At 34.9% G+C, this 14,231-nt stretch overlaps 11 non-coding genes across 11 annotated transcripts; all 11 read left to right on the top strand.

Annotated features, from left to right (window-relative positions):
* Positions 1-182: 182 nt before the first annotated feature.
* TRNAT-CGU (transfer RNA threonine (anticodon CGU)) lies at positions 183-255 on the top strand. The gene has a single exon. It is a non-coding gene; the product is annotated as a tRNA-Thr (tRNA).
* Positions 256-2,541: 2,286 nt separating this feature from the next.
* Positions 2,542-2,614, top strand: TRNAT-CGU (transfer RNA threonine (anticodon CGU)). The gene has a single exon. It is a non-coding gene; the product is annotated as a tRNA-Thr (tRNA).
* Positions 2,615-3,718: 1,104 nt separating this feature from the next.
* Positions 3,719-3,791, top strand: TRNAT-CGU (transfer RNA threonine (anticodon CGU)). The gene has a single exon. It is a non-coding gene; the product is annotated as a tRNA-Thr (tRNA).
* A 1,098-nt stretch (positions 3,792-4,889) lies between these two features.
* TRNAT-CGU (transfer RNA threonine (anticodon CGU)) lies at positions 4,890-4,962 on the top strand. Its single transcript has one exon. It is a non-coding gene; the product is annotated as a tRNA-Thr (tRNA).
* Positions 4,963-6,066: 1,104 nt separating this feature from the next.
* TRNAT-CGU (transfer RNA threonine (anticodon CGU)) lies at positions 6,067-6,139 on the top strand. Its single transcript has one exon. It is a non-coding gene; the product is annotated as a tRNA-Thr (tRNA).
* A 1,098-nt stretch (positions 6,140-7,237) lies between these two features.
* TRNAT-UGU (transfer RNA threonine (anticodon UGU)) lies at positions 7,238-7,310 on the top strand. The gene has a single exon. It is a non-coding gene; the product is annotated as a tRNA-Thr (tRNA).
* A 1,106-nt stretch (positions 7,311-8,416) lies between these two features.
* On the top strand, positions 8,417-8,489 carry TRNAT-CGU (transfer RNA threonine (anticodon CGU)). Its single transcript has one exon. It is a non-coding gene; the product is annotated as a tRNA-Thr (tRNA).
* Positions 8,490-9,595: 1,106 nt separating this feature from the next.
* Positions 9,596-9,668, top strand: TRNAT-CGU (transfer RNA threonine (anticodon CGU)). The gene has a single exon. It is a non-coding gene; the product is annotated as a tRNA-Thr (tRNA).
* A 1,098-nt stretch (positions 9,669-10,766) lies between these two features.
* On the top strand, positions 10,767-10,839 carry TRNAT-UGU (transfer RNA threonine (anticodon UGU)). Its single transcript has one exon. It is a non-coding gene; the product is annotated as a tRNA-Thr (tRNA).
* Positions 10,840-11,937: 1,098 nt separating this feature from the next.
* Positions 11,938-12,010, top strand: TRNAT-UGU (transfer RNA threonine (anticodon UGU)). The gene has a single exon. It is a non-coding gene; the product is annotated as a tRNA-Thr (tRNA).
* A 1,106-nt stretch (positions 12,011-13,116) lies between these two features.
* On the top strand, positions 13,117-13,189 carry TRNAT-CGU (transfer RNA threonine (anticodon CGU)). Its single transcript has one exon. It is a non-coding gene; the product is annotated as a tRNA-Thr (tRNA).
* The last annotated feature ends 1,042 nt before the right edge of the window (positions 13,190-14,231 follow it).

Here is a 14,231-nt window from a genome sequence, read left to right as displayed (position 1 = left end):
AGCAGCTCGTTCAATTTTGTGCAAATCAACCAATAAATTCCCAGCTAGCTCTGGAGTTATGGTTTTAAACTGTTATTTGGTCATGCCTCCCTCTCCTTTGTAAGACCAACTATAGGCTAATGGAAGGATACGACTTATGTGATTTCGAATAAAACCCACGTCGTTGCCATAGTCAATATGTCGGCTTCATAGCTCAGTGGTTAGAGCACTGGTCTCGTAAACCAGGGGTCGTGAGTTCAATTCTCACTGGGGCCTTTATAGTCAGTGCCTAGAGTATTTCCTAAGGTAGTTACTTCATCACAGACAATTCCAACATGTCATTTCCTTTAAGATAATTGCTTGGACCAAACTGAGAATATTCAGACATCATTGCTTCATTCAATCCATTGCTTATGTCCAACATTACCTCTTTTATTTTTTTATAAACAGGAAATTATGCATGTTCGGTCTCGCATGGAAAATTTGGGAAAAAAATTGCCTCTGGCCGTGTCAATTTTGTTCATAAAGGAAGATTTTTGCACTGTTTCCATATACTTCACTCATTCAGTCCCCAAAAATATCAATTAATTTAGATGTGATTTCCAAACTGTCTAAAAGTTTGATTTGTTTCTCTATGTTTCTGTAGCATGTTTCTAAAACCTTAATGTAAAACATTACATTTTTCATGACTGCATGATGGACAACTCTGTTTCTCTCCAATCTACTAAAAACCAATTTCATTTTTCTGTCAATCTACCGATTGACATGACTGTTTCTCTCCAATCCACTAAAAACCGATAAATAGCATCAATTCATTCAGTTGTGATTTCCAAACTGTCTAAAAGTTTGATTTGTTTCTATGTTTCTGAAGCATGTTTCTGATACCTTAATGTAAAACATAACATTTTTTAGGAATTCATCATGGGCAATTCTGTTCCTCATTCTGTACTCCAAACACATCAATTCATTCAGATGTGATTTCCAAACTGTCTAAAAGTTTGATTTGCTTCTGTTTCTGAAGCATGTTTCTGATACCTTATAGTAAAACATAACATTTTTCATGAATGCATGATGGCCGATTCTTTTTTTCTCCAATCCACTAAAAACCTATTTCATTTTTCTGTCAATCTACCGATAAATAAGCAGCCAGTTCTAGAATTACAGTTTTACACTTTTATTTTCAGGCTTCTCATTTGTAAGAGCAGCTCGTTCAATTTTGTGCAAATCAACCAATAAATTCCCAGCTAGTTCTGGAGTTATGGTTTTAAACTGTTATTTGGTCATGCCTCCCTCTCCTTTGTAAGACCAACTATAGGCTAATGGAAGGATACGACTTATGTGATTTCGAATAAAACCCACGTCGTTGCCATAGTCAATATGTAGGCTTCATAGCTCAGTGGTTAGACGCCTTGCTCTCGTAAACCAGGGGTCGTGAGTTCAACTCTCACTGGGGCCTTTATAGTCAGTGCCTAGAGTATTTCCTAAGGTAGTTACTTCATCACAGACAATTCCAACATGTCATTTCCTTTAAGATAATTGCTTGGACCAAACTGAGAATATTCAGACATCATTGCTTCATTCAATCCATTGCTTATGTCCAACATTACCTCTTTTATTTTTTTATAAACAGGAAATTATGCATGTTCGGTATCGCATGGAAAATTTTGGAAAAAAATTGCCTCTGGCCGTGTCAATTTTGTTCATAAAGGAAGATTTTTGCACTGTTTCCGTATACTTCACTCATTCAGTCCCCAAAAATATCAATTAATTTAGATGTGATTTCCAAACTGTTTAAAAGTTTGATTTGTTTCTCTATGTTTCTGTAGCATGTTTCTAAAACCTTAATGTAAAACATAACATTTTTCATGACTGCATGATGGACAACTCTGTTTCTCTCCAATCAACTAAAAACCAATTTCATTTTTCTGTCAATCTACCGATTGACATGACTGTTTCTCTCCAATCCACTAAAAACCGATAAATAGCATCAATTCATTCAGTTGTGATTTCCAAACTGTCTAAAAGTTTGATTTGTTTCTATTTTTCTGAAGCATGTTTCTGATACCTTAATGTAAAACATAACATTTTTTAGGAATTCATCATGGGCAATTCTGTTCCTCATTCTGTACTCCAAACACATCAATTCATTCAGATGTGATTTCCAAACTGTCTAAAAGTTTGATTTGCTTCTGTTTCTGAAGCATGTTTCTGATACCTTATAGTAAAACATAACATTTTTCATGAATGCATGATGGCCGATTCTTTTTTTCTCCAATCCACTAAAAACCTATTTCATTTTTCTGTCAATCTACCGATAAATAAGCAGCCAGTTCTAGAATTACAGTTTTACACTTTTATTTTCAGGCTTCTCATTTGTAAGAGCAGCTCGTTCAATTTTGTGCAAATCAACCAATAAATTCCCAGCTAGTTCTGGAGTTATGGTTTTAAACTGTTATTTGGTCATGCCTCCCTCTCCTTTGTAAGACCAACTATAGGCTAATGGAAGGATATGACTTATGTGATTTCGAATAAAACCCACGTCGTTGCCGTAGTCAATATGTCGGCTTCATAGCTCAGTGGTTAGAGCACTGGTCTCGTAAACCAGGGGTCGTGAGTTCAACTCTCACTGGGGCCTTTATAGTCAGTGCCTAGAGTATTTCCTAAGGTAGTTACTTCATCACAGACAATTCCAACATGTCATTTCCTTTAAGATAATTGCTTGGACCAAACTGAGAATATTCAGACATCATTGCTTCATTCAATCCATTGCTTATGTCCAACATTACCTCTTTTATTTTTTTATAAACAGGAAATTATGCATGTTCGGTCTCGCATGGAAAATTTTGGAAAAAAATTGCCTCTGGCCGTGTCAATTTTGTTCATAAAGGAAGATTTTTGCACTGTTTCCGTATACTTCACTCATTCAGTCCCCAAAAATATCAATTAATTTAGATGTGATTTCCAAACTGTCTAAAAGTTTGATTTGTTTCTCTATGTTTCTGTAGCATGTTTCTAAAACCTTAATGTAAAACATAACATTTTTCATGACTGCATGATGGACAACTCTGTTTCTCTCCAATCTACTAAAAACCAATTTCATTTTTCTGTCAATCTACCGATTGACATTACTGTTTCTCTCCAATCCACTAAAAACCGATAAATAGCATCAATTCATTCAGTTGTGATTTCCAAACTGTCTAAAAGTTTGATTTGTTTCTATGTTTCTGAAGCATGTTTCTGATACCTTAATGTAAAACATAACATTTTTTAGGAATTCATCATGGGCAATTCTGTTCCTCATTCTGTACCCCAAACACATCAATTCATTCAGATGTGATTTCCAAACTGTCTAAAAGTTTGATTTGCTTCTGTTTCTGAAGCATGTTTCTGATACCTTATAGTAAAACATAACATTTTTCATGAATGCATGATGGCCGATTCTTTTTTTCTCCAATCCACTAAACCTATTTCATTTTTCTGTCAATCTACCGATAAATAAGCAGCCAGTTCTAGAATTACAGTTTTACACTTTTATTTTCAGGCTTCTCATTTGTAAGAGCAGCTCGTTCAATTTTGTGCAAATCAACCAATAAATTCCCAGCTAGCTCTGGAGTTATGGTTTTAAACTGTTATTTGGTCATGCCTCCCTCTCCTTTGTAAGACCAACTATAGGCTAATGGAAGGATATGACTTATGTGATTTCGAATAAAACCCACGTCGTTGCCGTAGTCAATATGTCGGCTTCATAGCTCAGTGGTTAGAGCACTGGTCTCGTAAACCAGGGGTTGTGAGTTCAACTCTCACTGGGGCCTTTATAGTCAGTGCCTAGAGTATTTCCTAAGGTAGTTACTTCATCACAGACAATTCCAACATGTCATTTCCTTTAAGATAATTGCTTGGACCAAACTGAGAATATTCAGACATCATTGCTTCATTCAATCCATTGCTTATGTCCAACATTACCTCTTTTATTTTTTTATAAACAGGAAATTATGCATGTTCGGTCTCGCATGGAAAATTTTGGAAAAAAATTGCCTCTGGCCGTGTCAATTTTGTTCATAAAGGAAGATTTTTGCACTGTTTCCGTATACTTCACTCATTCAGTCCCCAAAAATATCAATTAATTTAGATGTGATTTCCAAACTGTTTAAAAGTTTGATTTGTTTCTCTATGTTTCTGTAGCATGTTTCTAAAACCTTAATGTAAAACATAACATTTTTCATGACTGCATGATGGACAACTCTGTTTCTCTCCAATCTACTAAAAACCAATTTCATTTTTCTGTCAATCTACCGATTGACATGACTGTTTCTCTCCAATCCACTAAAAACCGATAAATAGCATCAATTCATTCAGTTGTGATTTCCAAACTGTCTAAAAGTTTGATTTGTTTCTATTTTTCTGAAGCATGTTTCTGATACCTTAATGTAAAACATAACATTTTTTAGGAATTCATCATGGGCAATTCTGTTCCTCATTCTGTACCCCAAACACATCAATTCATTCAGATGTGATTTCCAAACTGTCTAAAAGTTTGATTTGCTTCTGTTTCTGAAGCATGTTTCTGATACCTTATAGTAAAACATAACATTTTTCATGAATGCATGATGGCCGATTCTTTTTTTCTCCAATCCACTAAAAACCTATTTCATTTTTCTGTCAATCTACCGATAAATAAGCAGCCAGTTCTAGAATTACAGTTTTACTTTCAGGCTTCTCATTTGTAAGAGCAGCTCTTTCAATTTTGTGCAAATCAACCAATAAATTCCCAGCTAGTTCTGGAGTTATGGTTTTAAACTGTTATTTGGTCATGCCTCCCTCTCCTTTGTAAGACCAACTATAGGCTAATGGAAGGATACGACTTATGTGATTTCGAATAAAACCCACGTCGTTGCCGTAGTCAATATGTCGGCTTCATAGCTCAGTGGTTAGAGCACTGGTCTCGTAAACCAGGGGTCGTGAGTTCAACTCTCACTGGGGCCTTTATAGTCAGTGCCTAGAGTATTTCCTAAGGTAGTTACTTCATCACAGACAATTCCAACATGTCATTTCCTTTAAGATAATTGCTTGGACCAAACTGAGAATATTCAGACATCATTGCTTCATTCAATCCATTGCTTATGTCCAACATTACCTCTTTTATTTTTTTATAAACAGGAAATTATGCATGTTCGGTCTCGCATGGAAAATTTTGGAAAAAAATTGCCTCTGGCCGTGTCAATTTTGTTCATAAAGGAAGATTTTTGCACTGTTTCCGTATACTTCACTCATTCAGTCCCCAAAAATATCAATTAATTTAGATGTGATTTCCAAACTGTCTAAAAGTTTGATTTGTTTCTCTATGTTTCTGTAGCATGTTTCTAAAACCTTAATGTAAAACATAACATTTTTCATGACTGCATGATGGACAACTCTGTTTCTCTCCAATCTACTAAAAACCAATTTCATTTTTCTGTCAATCTACCGATTGACATTACTGTTTCTCTCCAATCCACTAAAAACCGATAAATAGCATCAATTCATTCAGTTGTGATTTCCAAACTGTCTAAAAGTTTGATTTGTTTCTATGTTTCTGAAGCATGTTTCTGATACCTTAATGTAAAACATAACATTTTTTAGGAATTCATCATGGGCAATTCTGTTCCTCATTCTGTACCCCAAACACATCAATTCATTCAGATGTGATTTCCAAACTGTCTAAAAGTTTGATTTGCTTCTGTTTCTGAAGCATGTTTCTGATACCTTATAGTAAAACATAACATTTTTCATGAATGCATGATGGCCGATTCTTTTTTTCTCCAATCCACTAAACCTATTTCATTTTTCTGTCAATCTACCGATAAATAAGCAGCCAGTTCTAGAATTACAGTTTTACACTTTTATTTTCAGGCTTCTCATTTGTAAGAGCAGCTCGTTCAATTTTGTGCAAATCAACCAATAAATTCCCAGCTAGCTCTGGAGTTATGGTTTTAAACTGTTATTTGGTCATGCCTCCCTCTCCTTTGTAAGACCAACTATAGGCTAATGGAAGGATATGACTTATGTGATTTCGAATAAAACCCACGTCGTTGCCGTAGTCAATATGTCGGCTTCATAGCTCAGTGGTTAGAGCACTGGTCTCGTAAACCAGGGGTTGTGAGTTCAACTCTCACTGGGGCCTTTATAGTCAGTGCCTAGAGTATTTCCTAAGGTAGTTACTTCATCACAGACAATTCCAACATGTCATTTCCTTTAAGATAATTGCTTGGACCAAACTGAGAATATTCAGACATCATTGCTTCATTCAATCCATTGCTTATGTCCAACATTACCTCTTTTATTTTTTTATAAACAGGAAATTATGCATGTTCGGTCTCGCATGGAAAATTTTGGAAAAAAATTGCCTCTGGCCGTGTCAATTTTGTTCATAAAGGAAGATTTTTGCACTGTTTCCGTATACTTCACTCATTCAGTCCCCAAAAATATCAATTAATTTAGATGTGATTTCCAAACTGTTTAAAAGTTTGATTTGTTTCTCTATGTTTCTGTAGCATGTTTCTAAAACCTTAATGTAAAACATAACATTTTTCATGACTGCATGATGGACAACTCTGTTTCTCTCCAATCTACTAAAAACCAATTTCATTTTTCTGTCAATCTACCGATTGACATGACTGTTTCTCTCCAATCCACTAAAAACCGATAAATAGCATCAATTCATTCAGTTGTGATTTCCAAACTGTCTAAAAGTTTGATTTGTTTCTATTTTTCTGAAGCATGTTTCTGATACCTTAATGTAAAACATAACATTTTTTAGGAATTCATCATGGGCAATTCTGTTCCTCATTCTGTACCCCAAACACATCAATTCATTCAGATGTGATTTCCAAACTGTCTAAAAGTTTGATTTGCTTCTGTTTCTGAAGCATGTTTCTGATACCTTATAGTAAAACATAACATTTTTCATGAATGCATGATGGCCGATTCTTTTTTTCTCCAATCCACTAAAAACCTATTTCATTTTTCTGTCAATCTACCGATAAATAAGCAGCCAGTTCTAGAATTACAGTTTTACTTTCAGGCTTCTCATTTGTAAGAGCAGCTCTTTCAATTTTGTGCAAATCAACCAATAAATTCCCAGCTAGTTCTGGAGTTATGGTTTTAAACTGTTATTTGGTCATGCCTCCCTCTCCTTTGTAAGACCAACTATAGGCTAATGGAAGGATACGACTTATGTGATTTCGAATAAAACCCACGTCGTTGCCATAGTCAATATGTCGGCTTCATAGCTCAGTGGTTAGAGCACTGGTCTTGTAAACCAGGGGTCGTGAGTTCAATTCTCACTGGGGCCTTTATAGTCAGTGCCTAGAGTATTTCCTAAGGTAGTTACTTCATCACAGACAATTCCAACATGTCATTTCCTTTAAGATAATTGCTTGGACCAAACTGAGAATATTCAGACATCATAGCTTCATTCAATCCATTGCTTATGTCCAACATTACCTCTTTTATTTTTTTATAAACAGGAAATTACGCATGTTCGGTCTCGCATGGAAAATTTTGGAAAAAAATTGCCTCTGGCCGTGTCAATTTTGTTCATAAAGGAAGATTTTTGCACTGTTTCCATATACTTCACTCATTCAGTCCCCAAAAATATCAATTAATTTAGATGTGATTTCCAAACTGTCTAAAAGTTTGATTTGTTTCTCTATGTTTCTGTAGCATGTTTCTAAAACCTTAATGTAAAACATAACATTTTTCATGACTGCATGATGGACAACTCTGTTTCTCTCCAATCTACTAAAAACCAATTTCATTTTTCTGTCAATCTACCGATTGACATTACTGTTTCTCTCCAATCCACTAAAAACCGATAAATAGCATCAATTCATTCAGTTGTGATTTCCAAACTGTCTAAAAGTTTGATTTGTTTCTATGTTTCTGAAGCATGTTTCTGATACCTTAATGTAAAACATAACATTTTTTAGGAATTCATCATGGGCAATTCTGTTCCTCATTCTGTACCCCAAACACATCAATTCATTCAGATGTGATTTCCAAACTGTCTAAAAGTTTGATTTGCTTCTGTTTCTGAAGCATGTTTCTGATACCTTATAGTAAAACATAACATTTTTCATGAATGCATGATGGCCGATTCTTTTTTTCTCCAATCCACTAAAAACCTATTTCATTTTTCTGTCAATCTACCGATAAATAAGCAGCCAGTTCTAGAATTACAGTTTTACACTTTTATTTTCAGGCTTCTCATTTGTAAGAGCAGCTCGTTCAATTTTGTGCAAATCAACCAATAAATTCCCAGCTAGCTCTGGAGTTATGGTTTTAAACTGTTATTTGGTCATGCCTCCCTCTCCTTTGTAAGACCAACTATAGGCTAATGGAAGGATATGACTTATGTGATTTCGAATAAAACCCACGTCGTTGCCGTAGTCAATGTGTCGGCTTCATAGCTCAGTGGTTAGAGCACTGGTCTCGTAAACCAGGGGTTGTGAGTTCAACTCTCACTGGGGCCTTTATAGTCAGTGCCTAGAGTATTTCCTAAGGTAGTTACTTCATCACAGACAATTCCAACATGTCATTTCCTTTAAGATAATTGCTTGGACCAAACTGAGAATATTCAGACATCATTGCTTCATTCAATCCATTGCTTATGTCCAACATTACCTCTTTTTTTTTTTTATAAACAGGAAATTATGCATGTTCGGTCTCGCATGGAAAATTTTGGAAAAAAATTGCCTCTGGCCGTGTCAATTTTGTTCATAAAGGAAGATTTTTGCACTGTTTCCGTATACTTCACTCTTTCAGTACCCAAAAATATCAATTAATTTAGATGTGATTTCCAAACTGTTTAAAAGTTTGATTTGTTTCTCTATGTTTCTGTAGCATGTTTCTAAAACCTTAATGTAAAACATAACATTTTTCATGACTGCATGATGGACAACTCTGTTTCTCTCCAATCTACTAAAAACCAATTTCATTTTTCTGTCAATCTACCGATTGACATGACTGTTTCTCTCCAATCCACTAAAAACCGATAAATAGCATCAATTCATTCAGTTGTGATTTCCAAACTGTCTAAAAGTTTGATTTGTTTCTATTTTTCTGAAGCATGTTTCTGATACCTTAATGTAAAACATAACATTTTTTAGGAATTCATCATGGGCAATTCTGTTCCTCATTCTGTACCCCAAACACATCAATTCATTCAGATGTGATTTCCAAACTGTCTAAAAGTTTGATTTGCTTCTGTTTCTGAAGCATGTTTCTGATACCTTATAGTAAAACATAACATTTTTCATGAATGCATGATGGCCGATTCTTTTTTTCTCCAATCCACTAAAAACCTATTTCATTTTTCTGTCAATCTACCGATAAATAAGCAGCCAGTTCTAGAATTACAGTTTTACACTTTTATTTTCAGGCTTCTCATTTGTAAGAGCAGCTCGTTCAATTTTGTGCAAATCAACCAATAAATTCCCAGCTAGTTCTGGAGTTATGGTTTTAAACTGTTATTTGGTCATGCCTCCCTCTCCTTTGTAAGACCAACTATAGGCTAATGGAAGGATATGACTTATGTGATTTCGAATAAAACCCACGTCGTTGCCGTAGTCAATATGTCGGCTTCATAGCTCAGTGGTTAGAGCACTGGTCTCGTAAACCAGGGGTTGTGAGTTCAACTCTCACTGGGGCCTTTATAGTCAGTGCCTAGAGTATTTCCTAAGGTAGTTACTTCATCACAGACAATTCCAACATGTCATTTCCTTTAAGATAATTGCTTGGACCAAACTGAGAATATTCAGACATCATTGCTTCATTCAATCCATTGCTTATGTCCAACATTACCTCTTTTATTTTTTTATAAACAGGAAATTATGCATGTTCGGTCTCGCATGGAAAATTTTGGAAAAAAATTGCCTCTGGCCGTGTCAATTTTGTTCATAAAGGAAGATTTTTGCACTGTTTCCGTATACTTCACTCATTCAGTCCCCAAAAATATCAATTAATTTAGATGTGATTTCCAAACTGTTTAAAAGTTTGATTTGTTTCTCTATGTTTCTGTAGCATGTTTCTAAAACCTTAATGTAAAACATAACATTTTTCATGACTGCATGATGGACAACTCTGTTTCTCTCCAATCTACTAAAAACCAATTTCATTTTTCTGTCAATCTACCGATTGACATGACTGTTTCTCTCCAATCCACTAAAAACCGATAAATAGCATCAATTCATTCAGTTGTGATTTCCAAACTGTCTAAAAGTTTGATTTGTTTCTATTTTTCTGAAGCATGTTTCTGATACCTTAATGTAAAACATAACATTTTTTAGGAATTCATCATGGGCAATTCTGTTCCTCATTCTGTACCCCAAACACATCAATTCATTCAGATGTGATTTCCAAACTGTCTAAAAGTTTGATTTGCTTCTGTTTCTGAAGCATGTTTCTGATACCTTATAGTAAAACATAACATTTTTCATGAATGCATGATGGCCGATTCTTTTTTTCTCCAATCCACTAAAAACCTATTTCATTTTTCTGTCAATCTACCGATAAATAAGCAGCCAGTTCTAGAATTACAGTTTTACTTTCAGGCTTCTCATTTGTAAGAGCAGCTCTTTCAATTTTGTGCAAATCAACCAATAAATTCCCAGCTAGTTCTGGAGTTATGGTTTTAAACTGTTATTTGGTCATGCCTCCCTCTCCTTTGTAAGACCAACTATAGGCTAATGGAAGGATACGACTTATGTGATTTCGAATAAAACCCACGTCGTTGCCTTAGTCAATATGTCGGCTTCATAGCTCAGTGGTTAGAGCACTGGTCTTGTAAACCAGGGGTCGTGAGTTCAATTCTCACTGGGGCCTTTATAGTCAGTGCCTAGAGTATTTCCTAAGGTAGTTACTTCATCACAGACAATTCCAACATGTCATTTCCTTTAAGATAATTGCTTGGACCAAACTGAGAATATTCAGACATCATAGCTTCATTCAATCCATTGCTTATGTCCAACATTACCTCTTTTATTTTTTTATAAACAGGAAATTACGCATGTTCGGTCTCGCATGGAAAATTTTGGAAAAAAATTGCCTCTGGCCGTGTCAATTTTGTTCATAAAGGAAGATTTTTGCACTGTTTCCATATACTTCACTCATTCAGTCCCCAAAAATATCAATTAATTTAGATGTGATTTCCAAACTGTCTAAAAGTTTGATTTGTTTCTCTATGTTTCTGTAGCATGTTTCTAAAACCTTAATGTAAAACATAACATTTTTCATGACTGCATGATGGACAACTCTGTTTCTCTCCAATCTACTAAAAACCAATTTCATTTTTCTGTCAATCTACCGATTGACATGACTGTTTCTCTCCAATCCACTAAAAACCGATAAATAGCATCAATTCATTCAGTTGTGATTTCCAAACTGTCTAAAAGTTTGATTTGTTTCTATTTTTCTGAAGCATGTTTCTGATACCTTAATGTAAAACATAACATTTTTTAGGAATTCATCATGGGCAATTCTGTTCCTCATTCTGTACCCCAAACACATCAATTCATTCAGATGTGATTTCCAAACTGTCTAAAAGTTTGATTTGCTTCTGTTTCTGAAGCATGTTTCTGATACCTTATAGTAAAACATAACATTTTTCATGAATGCATGATGGCCGATTCTTTTTTTCTCCAATCCACTAAAAACCTATTTCATTTTTCTGTCAATCTACCGATAAATAAGCAGCCAGTTCTAGAATTACAGTTTTACTTTCAGGCTTCTCATTTGTAAGAGCAGCTCTTTCAATTTTGTGCAAATCAACCAATAAATTCCCAGCTAGTTCTGGAGTTATGGTTTTAAACTGTTATTTGGTCATGCCTCCCTCTCCTTTGTAAGACCAACTATAGGCTAATGGAAGGATACGACTTATGTGATTTCGAATAAAACCCACGTCGTTGCCATAGTCAATATGTCGGCTTCATAGCTCAGTGGTTAGAGCACTGGTCTTGTAAACCAGGGGTCGTGAGTTCAATTCTCACTGGGGCCTTTATAGTCAGTGCCTAGAGTATTTCCTAAGGTAGTTACTTCATCACAGACAATTCCAACATGTCATTTCCTTTAAGATAATTGCTTGGACCAAACTGAGAATATTCAGACATCATAGCTTCATTCAATCCATTGCTTATGTCCAACATTACCTCTTTTATTTTTTTATAAACAGGAAATTACGCATGTTCGGTCTCGCATGGAAAATTTTGGAAAAAAATTGCCTCTGGCCGTGTCAATTTTGTTCATAAAGGAAGATTTTTGCACTGTTTCCATATACTTCACTCATTCAGTCCCCAAAAATATCAATTAATTTAGATGTGATTTCCAAACTGTCTAAAAGTTTGATTTGTTTCTCTATGTTTCTGTAGCATGTTTCTAAAACCTTAATGTAAAACATAACATTTTTCATGACTGCATGATGGACAACTCTGTTTCTCTCCAATCTACTAAAAACCAATTTCATTTTTCTGTCAATCTACCGATTGACATTACTGTTTCTCTCCAATCCACTAAAAACCGATAAATAGCATCAATTCATTCAGTTGTGATTTCCAAACTGTCTAAAAGTTTGATTTGTTTCTATGTTTCTGAAGCATGTTTCTGATACCTTAATGTAAAACATAACATTTTTTAGGAATTCATCATGGGCAATTCTGTTCCTCATTCTGTACCCCAAACACATCAATTCATTCAGATGTGATTTCCAAACTGTCTAAAAGTTTGATTTGCTTCTGTTTCTGAAGCATGTTTCTGATACCTTATAGTAAAACATAACATTTTTCATGAATGCATGATGGCCGATTCTTTTTTTCTCCAATCCACTAAAAACCTATTTCATTTTTCTGTCAATCTACCGATAAATAAGCAGCCAGTTCTAGAATTACAGTTTTACACTTTTATTTTCAGGCTTCTCATTTGTAAGAGCAGCTCGTTCAATTTTGTGCAAATCAACCAATAAATTCCCAGCTAGTTCTGGAGTTATGGTTTTAAACTGTTATTTGGTCATGCCTCCCTCTCCTTTGTAAGACCAACTATAGGCTAATGGAAGGATATGACTTATGTGATTTCGAATAAAACCCACGTCGTTGCCGTAGTCAATATGTCGGCTTCATAGCTCAGTGGTTAGAGCACTGGTCTCGTAAACCAGGGGTCGTGAGTTCAACTCTCACTGGGGCCTTTATAGTCAGTGCCTAGAGTATTTCCTAAGGTAGTTACTTCATCACAGACAATTCCAACATGTCATTTCCTTTAAGATAATTGCTTGGACCAAACTGAGAATATTCAGACATCATTGCTTCATTCAATCCATTGCTTATGTCCAACATTACCTCTTTTATTTTTTTATAAACAGGAAATTATGCATGTTCGGTCTCGCATGGAAAATTTTGGAAAAAAATTGCCTCTGGCCGTGTCAATTTTGTTCATAAAGGAAGATTTTTGCACTGTTTCCGTATACTTCACTCATTCAGTCCCCAAAAATATCAATTAATTTAGATGTGATTTCCAAACTGTTTAAAAGTTTGATTTGTTTCTCTATGTTTCTGTAGCATGTTTCTAAAACCTTAATGTAAAACATAACATTTTTCATGACTGCATGATGGACAACTCTGTTTCTCTCCAATCTACTAAAAACCAATTTCATTTTTCTGTCAATCTACCGATTGACATGACTGTTTCTCTCCAATCCACTAAAAACCGATAAATAGCATCAATTCATTCAGTTGTGATTTCCAAACTGTCTAAAAGTTTGATTTGTTTCTATTTTTCTGAAGCATGTTTCTGATACCTTAATGTAAAACATAACATTTTTTAGGAATTCATCATGGGCAATTCTGTTCCTCATTCTGTACCCCAAACACATCAATTCATTCAGATGTGATTTCCAAACTGTCTAAAAGTTTGATTTGCTTCTGTTTCTGAAGCATGTTTCTGATACCTTATAGTAAAACATAACATTTTTCATGAATGCATGATGGCCGATTCTTTTTTTCTCCAATCCACTAAAAACCTATTTCATTTTTCTGTCAATCTACCGATAAATAAGCAGCCAGTTCTAGAATTACAGTTTTACACTTTTATTTTCAGGCTTCTCATTTGTAAGAGCAGCTCGTTCAATTTTGTGCAAATCAACCAATAAATTCCCAGCTAGTTCTGGAGTTATGGTTTTAAACTGTTATTTGGTCATGCCTCCCTCTCCTTTGTAAGACCAACTATAGGCT

Source organism: Rhinoderma darwinii, chromosome 1 (genome assembly GCF_050947455.1).
Source record: "Rhinoderma darwinii isolate aRhiDar2 chromosome 1, aRhiDar2.hap1, whole genome shotgun sequence".
Lineage (NCBI taxonomy): Eukaryota > Metazoa > Chordata > Amphibia > Anura > Rhinodermatidae > Rhinoderma > Rhinoderma darwinii.
Note: the sequence above shows the minus strand (reverse complement) of the source record. Positions and strands in the feature narration are given on the sequence as shown.